The sequence below is a fragment of the Trichosurus vulpecula genome, chromosome 6, assembly GCF_011100635.1.
Source record: "Trichosurus vulpecula isolate mTriVul1 chromosome 6, mTriVul1.pri, whole genome shotgun sequence".
In the NCBI taxonomy this organism is placed as follows: Eukaryota; Metazoa; Chordata; class Mammalia; order Diprotodontia; family Phalangeridae; genus Trichosurus; species Trichosurus vulpecula.
The window spans coordinates 258,258,587-258,267,291 of NC_050578.1; the positions used below are offsets into that span (position 1 = coordinate 258,258,587).

Below are 8,705 nucleotides of genomic sequence, written 5' to 3' on the forward strand. Positions count from 1 at the left end.
CTTACTTGTCCTCACATATCACTCTGTCTCCCACCTCTCTGACACCCTCATGCCTGGAATGCACTCCCTTCTTGTCTCTGCCTCTGAGAATCCCTGTTTGCTTTCAGAACTCAGCTCAAGCTGCATCTTCTGTATGAAGCGCTTCCTGATGTCCTCAGTCTCCAAAGCTACCTCTAATCTCTTTTGCATATGCTTTGCATGTCCTATCCACATATTTGCGTGCCTCCCCTGGGGAGATGTCGTCAACAAACATTTATCAAGCACCTACTATGTGCCAGGTACTGCTGGGGATACAAAGAAAGGCAAAAACGATCCTTGTTTTCAAGGGGAGCCCCTGCTGGGGGGAGACAACACAAACAATGTTGTACAAAGAAGGTAAGTACGAGATAATTTGGGAGATCACCTCCAAGGGAAGGCACTAAGATTAAGGAAGACTGGGAAGGACTTCTTGCAGAAGGAGGGATTTTGGCTGAAATGTGAAGGAATCCAGGGAAGCCAGGAGCCAAGGTGCAGAGGGAGAGAATTCCAGGCTTGGGACGCAGCCAGTGAAAATGCACAGAGATGGCAGACAGTGTCCTGTGACAGCAACAGCAAGGACAGCAGTGTCAGTGGATTAGAGTGCAGGGTGGGAGGTAATGAAAATGTTAAAAAGACTGGAGAGGAAGGAAGGAGCCAGGCTGTGAAGGCTATGAAGGCCAGAGGTGATCTTATCCTTGATCCTCGAGGCAATAGGGAGCTATCAGAGTGGGCCCAGTATCATGGTTAAACCTATCCTATGGAAAGACACATCTGATAACTCAGTGGGGGGGTGGAATGGAGTGGGAAGAGACATAGGCAGGAGCCTGCTGCAGCAGTCTGGCCATGGGGTGATAAGGGCCTGTAGCAGAGCAGTTGTACTATCACATGAAAGAAGGGGGGTGTATGCAAAGGAAAGATGACCCAAAGGTAAAATCCACAGGCATTTAGACAGTTTGGAGGGAGAAGTGAGGGAGAATGAGGACTTTTGGACACATGAGCCTGGGTGTCTGGGAAGACGGTACCGCCTATCAGTAATGGGGAAGTTCAGAGGAGGGGAAGGACGTGTTGGGCTTAAGACATTCATTCCAGAAGTCCACTGGAGAGCCTAGGGCAGGGTATGTAGATCTGAGAATCACCTACATGGAAATGATGATTCCATCTACAGGAGCTGATAAGACTGCTCTTTACACCCATGATCTCATCTGACCTTCACAATGACCGTGGGAGGCAGGTACTGTCCTCATTTCCATTTTACAAATAAGGAAACTGAGGGTAAGCAACCTGCCCGAGTCCTAGGGCAGTCCAGCCTCTCCAAAAAGGAGCACACTGCTAAGAGAGGAGAGAGTTTAGGTTAGAACGCTCGGTAACTGACACAGCGGAGAACTGTCCCATCCCTGAAAGGTGGGGCGACCGAGAAGATCAATGTTTTCTCTGACACAGCAAGTCAGAGAAGACAGCTGCTCTGCTGAGGCAGGTCAGGTCACAGACCATGTGACTGTTACCAAGTGGAAGAGGGACGGCAAATCCGCTGGGGCCTCCCCATCTGCTTGCACCTCCAGCCAGCCTTTCCTCAGCACCTGAGAATGGGCACGCACTTCTTCTGGCCGGCTGAAGAGCAGGCTCGGACTTCGTGTCTGTTCACTGGCTCTGTCGCTCAGGCCTACAGCCCTCAACACAGGCTGTCCAGAGACAAGCTCTCTGAAAGGGATGGCGGACTCTGTCCACATCTACTGTCTACAAGCTCACACAATGCCTATCCTGCTTAATACCAAGACTTTCTCACAACCTTACCCTCCACAAGAAATCCTAACTTCATGCTAAACTGGGTAAGAAGATATAAAATGCCTACAAGAAGGAAATGGAAATTATCCCTCCTAAGTCACAGATGATAACATGAGACTACAGTACATTACTCAAACAAGAACAAAAAACACGACCAGAAAGATTCTGAGTTTGGAAGTGACCATTGGGAGGGGGCAAAAAATCACTAGGAACTGAGGAAACTTTGGAATCTTAATATAATAGTTAGCCACTGAGGGAAGTTTTTTATCAATATTGATGCAGCTCCAGAGGAAGAGGCCTCCTGACATATTTCCTCCAGTTCCTAGGATGAATAACTGCTATATTAGGATGGCTAAAGATTTCTCATATCATTAATGCCTAAGAGAAGCAGGGCTAAAAGGGTGTTCAGAAATTATCTAATCCAGTTCTTTTGTTTTACAGAGAAAGAAACTGAGGCCCAGAGAAGTTAAGTGATTTGAAGAAAGTCACACAGGTAATAACTAACTAGCAAAGCTGGGATTCAGACCCAGGTATTTCACCTCCAAGGTAGGATGCTCCTTCTGTAGTCATGGAGTTTTGAGGTAGAAGGTCCACCCCTGCCACTATCACTGGAACTCCTAGACACGTTCAGTGTCTGGCTTCAGGGCTGATTGCACGGGAAACCCCAAATACCTACTAACAGGTAGCATACCCCTGGAATGGCCAAAAACATAACTATATTTTTTACACATGAGGCACTAGCCTCTGCCCCAGACCCGGTTCTGAAGCACATTCAAAGCGCCTCCCACCTGGAACAATCCCAAAGTCCTCACAAAAGAAGAAAACTCAAAAGTTGGCAACCTTAGTCAGAGTAGTCATCAAGCCAGTCACCTGCTGAAGGTGCAGAAGAAAACAATAGTGTAACCTTAGTTTCAGAGAGACAAATAGATTTCAACTATAGCAAATAAAAAGTAAATGAAAATCTCACTTTCAATTTCCACATAAAGCAGGAGAGACAATGATTTAAAAAATATATGCCCTTACAAACCCCTGTTCCTGATTTTCCCATAACAAGTTTTTTGGTCATTATTTCAATACCCCTTTCGGCAATGATTTCCTCTAGGAACATAACTGGAAGCCCCTAACATTTTCACCCTCTTGGTGACATTCCCAGAAACTCAATGTAGGCCTTTGTTCCTCTGTGTGGAAAGCACTCTCTTAACATTCATTAGCCACCAAGGGGACTGAATTTTAGGCAGGGCGTAGGCTAGGAACTTACTTTTTCAATCTGGTACTCCCATTCCTGAACTCTTCCTACACTTCTACACTTCACTTCAGCCACCTATGTCTCCCATTCCAAGGAAATGAAAGTTCTTAGCCTGGCTTCTTCTATTCTGGAATCTGGGACCTGCTGGCCCATTGCTTTCACCTCTGATTTGGGGGCACTGATGTCCTCGCTAGGAATAAATTTATGATCAAGTGCTTTTCATCTAGACCTGACTGAAGACAACAAAAACTTCTCAAATCTTTTACAAAATCACATCATGGAAAACTTTAAAGTCATGTGGTGCCTGGTGGTCTCTTTGGAGCTTCTTTTGCCTAAAGGAAAATTAGGTTTGTAGACCCAAGCTATCCTATACACACTAGCATTGTTTTTTAAAGGCACCTTCCTTCTTCCTCGAGACCTCTCTCCTGTTCCCTCTACAACTTCTGCCTAAGAATGATTTTTCTACAGAGAGATGAAATGAATTACAAACACATCAGTGACGCTACTCTGATGAAAAGGAAACAAGGAGAAGCATTATAATTGCACGGCCTATAAGCCACTTGTCACAGATATTATGTAGGCGATTATTATTAAAAGTCATACTGCCACTTCTGAGGTCTTCTCAGTCTCTGAGATACTATTGTTCTATGCTTGAAAAAAGTTTTTAAGGTGGAAATACAAGCAGAAGACATCATTCAGTTCCCAGAATGCTAGCTCCTGATTGTAACTTTTTATTGTACAAGTGGTTTTTCTTTTTCATCCCTAGTATATTGCATTGCAACTGACACCAAACCAAGGGCAGTCACCAAGACAGCACGTCTATTTCTTTGAAGGCTTCTTAGAAAGCATAGCACCAAAGGACAAGTATCTGCCATAAACTCCCCAAAGGGTAACTTGTCAGTTCCTGGTCGCTTTAAAGAATCATGCATCGTAAGAGGTGAGAAGGGCCCAAGAAATCATCTGATACCAAAAGCTCCTTATATAAAGGGTGCCCCGAAGCGTCCCGGGCCACGCAGCTGAGTGGTGAAGATGCCACAGCGTTAAATGCTCTGGTCTCTAAGACAACTGCTTTGGGGGCAGCCTTGGTAACAGCCCCTCGGGCTTTCTGCACAATTCTTTGGGGGAGGTCAAGGTTCAAGGAGGCTAAGCTGGGAGCACATGGCTTCCAGCCTGGTGGTTACTGCCATTTCACAAACGAAAGCGAGCCTCCCTGGGACTCGACGTGCGGCCGCAGAAAAGGGGTGCCCCTGGGAGCCCCTCCCCCACGCAGAAAGCTGAGTAACTGGGGGAGGTAGGGGGTGGCTCGGGCGCCCCCCAGACTCGCGGGGTGACACGGGAAACCACCAAGTGCAGGCGGGCGGCCCCGGGGGGCAGAGCACGCGGTTGGAGCCGAGGCAGGCCCGAAGGCGGGTGGGGGACGGCCGGGGCAGGCTCGGAGGCGGCTCGGGCCAGCCCCGCCCTCTCTCTGGGCCTCAGTTTCCCGGGGTGTAAAGGGGCGGAGCTGGGACTGAAGGACCTCGGCCGTCGCGTAGCCCCACTCCCTCTCCTCCCTCGACGTTACCGGTGAGGAAACTGAAAGGCAGGCGGGGAAGGGCCGGGAGCGGGCGGCCGGAGCCCCCGCCGTCCGGCCCGGCCGGCCCGCCTCAGTTTCCTCGGCCGGGCCTACCTACCTGCCTCCCTCGGAGAGGGCGGACGGCGGCGGCGGCGGCGGCGACGGCCGGGCCTGGGCTCGCGCGCCGGCCGGCGGACTGCGGGGGAGGGGAGAGGCGGGCGCGGGGGCTCGCGGGCGGGAGGTGGGGCGCGCGGCAGAGGGGAGGGGTCTGAGCACGGGGACGCGGCCGAGCCTTCAACCCTCGTCCGGCCCCGGCCGCCGCCGCCGCCGCCGCCGTCGCCGCCGCCGCCGCTGCCGCTGCTGCGGAGACATCGAGCGAGCAGGCCGCGCAGCCGAGCGCCGAGCCGGGAGCGCCCGGCGTCCGGCCAGACATCGCGCGCCGAGCGCCGAGCGCGTCCAGGCCCGAGCAGCCGAGCCCAGGAGCCACGGATGAAGCCCCGGACGGAAGCGGGCTTGGAGCCCCCGTGCCCAAAGCCCTCCTCATTTCTGAGCGCTGCAAGACTTACGAGGCACAAGGCACGCTCCTAACAAAATAACTCTTATTGATGCCTTTTGTTCACCTGCATCCCCTCAGAGCCACCCCAAGTGACAAAAAAGAAACAGAAAAGATCAGTGTAATTGATTAGTGCATGGCAAGTGCTGGCCCCGGGCCAAATCTGAGAACCCGCCCCCCAGGAGCAGCAGCATCCAGGCCAGAGCGGGAGCAGAAACAGACGAGACCCACGGTGTGATGCACAGAGCACGTGGCTGCGGTCTGAAGACCCCGGGCTGAGCAGGCCCCCTCTGCAAAAGAGCCTCGCACCGCTCAGCCCCTCCAGCTCTTAGTACGGGCGGGCCTCCTCTTCCTCCAAAACATTCGGATGTTGGCACGGATCAGGTCACCGGGAGACAATAACAAAAATTACTGTTACGAATGTGATTGATGCTTGGGATCAAAGGTGCGGTTGGTTAAGAATCTTTTATATCTATGCAACAGTGGCCTGAGACTTTAACAAATCTCCCCCAGAGAAAATTCTTTTTCGTATTTTCGCATGTAATCTCAGTGCTATTGGGTGTAACTCCATCCAGTTACCAAATCAGGACACTTACATGTAACATGTTCCACAAACATTAAGCACCCGTTATCACATGAACTAGGCACCGGGGGTACCAGGCCTGCCCCCAAGGAGCTTGTATTCCTGAAGGGGGGTGGGGTGAGGGGGAGTCTATGGCAGTAGGAAGTAACTGGCACAGGGCCTTAAGATGACAATTACAGTGCAAAAAAAATGGTAACAAACCAGCTGGACAAGTAATAGGAAAAGAGTTAAAGGAAACGATATATTAACAGTGTGATTATATGTGGGTGTACACAAACACACTATAAAAAGAACATGTAAGTATCACTCGGGCAATAAATATAAATTTGTACATGAAATAATATTCGGTGAAAAGAATCAGAATATAAAATTGTATGTACACCCTGGCCCTAACCATGTAGCAAAGATTGTAAGTTGGAGGGAACTGTAATGTTCGGAGAATCTTGGAATCTCCCAGTTGCCAGACACCTCAGAGGTCTTTTACTCCAACCCCTTATCTGAAGCATGAAATGTTTCTCTGTAGGTTCAGGCTTTCGGTACTTTTGTTCATGGTCAAACAAAAACATGTTGTTTGTTATGTAATTCCACATTATCTTTCAGACAGCTCCCAGCTGTAATTAGTTCCAGGATTATTTATTTGTTTTCAGGTTTTGACTGATCAGTCTATGGAGGGCTAGCCTTTTGCATTCTTTAAATGGCGCAGGCTTCAAGACTCTCTTCAATACTCTTCAGCTCCTTTATAGGCTGGGAGTTTCCCTGCTGAAGGAAGCAGAGTTAATTAGCTATGGCTGACACTCTTGGGAAACTTCCCACAGCCTGATCACTCCCACCCCCAACTTCGGTGGGCCCTTTCACCTCATTCTTAGCTATTTAGACACATAAGCCTATGCCTCTTGAGAAACCTTCAAGATGGCACCTCTACACCCAAGTCAACTGTTAGGAAGGACATGAAAGTTACCTGTCAGAAAACCCCAGGAATTGTTGGGGAAGAAAATATTAGGAGAAAACACTGTTTCTTGAGACCAAGCTGTCCCCAGCACTCAGCCTAGTTTAGTGACTGACTGATTGAAAGTGATTGACTGATGGAGTTGGGAGGAGGTGCCTCTGTTCAGCTGATGAGTAAATCATGGAACTCTTCAGGAATACACTTTTATCTGTAAAATAAAGAGATTGTAGAGGATGGTCTCTAAATCCTTTCCCTGTCAGTAGAGCATTTAATCAATTGAGTGCTAGGAATACAAAAAGAGGCAAAAGGCAGTCCCTGCCCTCAAGGAGTGCACAGTCGAAAGGGGAAGACAATGAGCAAACAAATATGTACAAAGCAAGCTATAAACAGGATAAATTGGGAAATAATTAACGGAGGGAAGGCCGGAAATTAAGTGCGGTTGAGAAATGCTTCCCGTAGAAATTGGAATTTTTGCTGGGATTTGAAGGAAGCTAGGAGGTCAGTGGCCAGAATGGACAGAGAACATTCCAGGCATTGGGGCACTGCCAGTGAGACTGCCTGGAGCTTTTTACTTAACATTAAAAATGCCTCTGAAATCTGTCCAAGGTCTCCTTTATGTTACAATACAGAGTTTGATTGGCAAAGTCCTAATTTGCTTTAAAAGGTTCTTTCGAGGACAGACTCCCACTTTGTGCCCCATGGCATCAGTAACTACCAACTTTTTTTGATGCAGGGGGTCATAATAAGAGTCAAACCCAGATGTGGGGAACAGAGAATTTAGAAAGGAGAGGTGAGAAAAGTGGTTTGTGAGAGCCAGACTAGGCCAGGAACACCAGTTAAACTTTACAGGAAAAAAAAAAACAATTAGGACAGTATTATTGCACAATGAGAACAGAGCTGAAACTCAGCCTCTTCTTTTATCTCTTCACCCCACCTCAATGACGTCACTACCCTCATGACCCCGTCCACATGTCCACATAGTGCCCAACCTCATACCTGCCTTCCTGCCAAACATACCCACTAGGTGCAGAGCAGGAATCATGATGACGAGAAATAGCATTCAGATTGGAACCAAGCAGATAATAATCCCTAATGGTCTTTAATCTAGGAATGAGTCACCTCTATTGATTTCCCTTTTCTGTCATCAGCTGTTCATTTCTTTGCTTTGACAATCACCAGACTAACACTCCTGACAGCAGATAGGGCAGATCAAGAGGACAGGTCAGAAACAGCACATGGTTGGCTGCTAAGAATCTGAGAGTAAGAGAATACTAAGGAAAGGCTCCTTTTGTCCCTAGTGAAAACATGAATGTGTGAACCTCATTCACACGTTTGTTATTCCAATCAGGTTATTTTTAAATTGGTATAATTTTAGAGCAAGGGCTTAGTTGAGGACTGTTTATGGCCTGGGAAATTTGCGCATCATTTGGTGTTCACTAATAGGATTTTAACCCTGGTGCAGCCATTGGGAGAGGCCGGGCACATTCCAGAGGGCATAACAAAGTTTCCTTAATTGTCCTTTTCACCCTCTCATCTCTTGCCTTCTGTATTAGGAAACCAGAGATGGGAAAGGCCAAGCCTTGTCTCAGTACCATTTTAACATTAACACTCAGGTTCAGGTCCTCAAAGTGAGCAAACTTGTTTCCCTATTAGTAATCGTGAGGCTACCACAAAGAAAGCTGCTTTAATTAGACTTCTTTGGAAAAAAAGGATAAGGTGGCAAAGCCCTCCTTTGATCAAACCTCCTCCATCTATTCTGATGATCTACATAAAAAGATGGGAGAATGAGAGGATAGCATTCAGGTTTGGTCCACACAGATCTGGTCCAGATGTCTAGAGACTTACTTCAAAATTTGAGTTGAAAGGCCCAGGCTGCTATCAGTCTCGAATTATCCTACTTGGCAAGGTTGGGTAAAGTTTGAATTAGTAACCAGTAACTTATGGCAGACCATTTCTTGGCCCAAATCACATTGGCCTCAGGTTATATCCAAATGAAAGGTAGAAATAGAAGCACTAGAGTAATAA

General features: G+C 48.1%; 1 protein-coding gene across 6 annotated transcripts in view; it reads right to left on the reverse strand.

The window, feature by feature from the left end:
- AMBRA1 (autophagy and beclin 1 regulator 1) overlaps positions 1-4,764 on the reverse strand; it is a 186,746-nt gene extending 181,982 nt beyond the window's left edge. For all 6 annotated transcript variants that reach the window (XM_036763014.1, XM_036763013.1, XM_036763012.1 and 3 more), the window contains exon 1: positions 4,717-4,764. The gene's annotated coding sequence lies outside the window, so the exon portion shown is untranslated. The remainder of the gene's footprint in view (positions 1-4,716) is intronic.
- Positions 4,765-8,705: the final 3,941 nt, after the last annotated feature.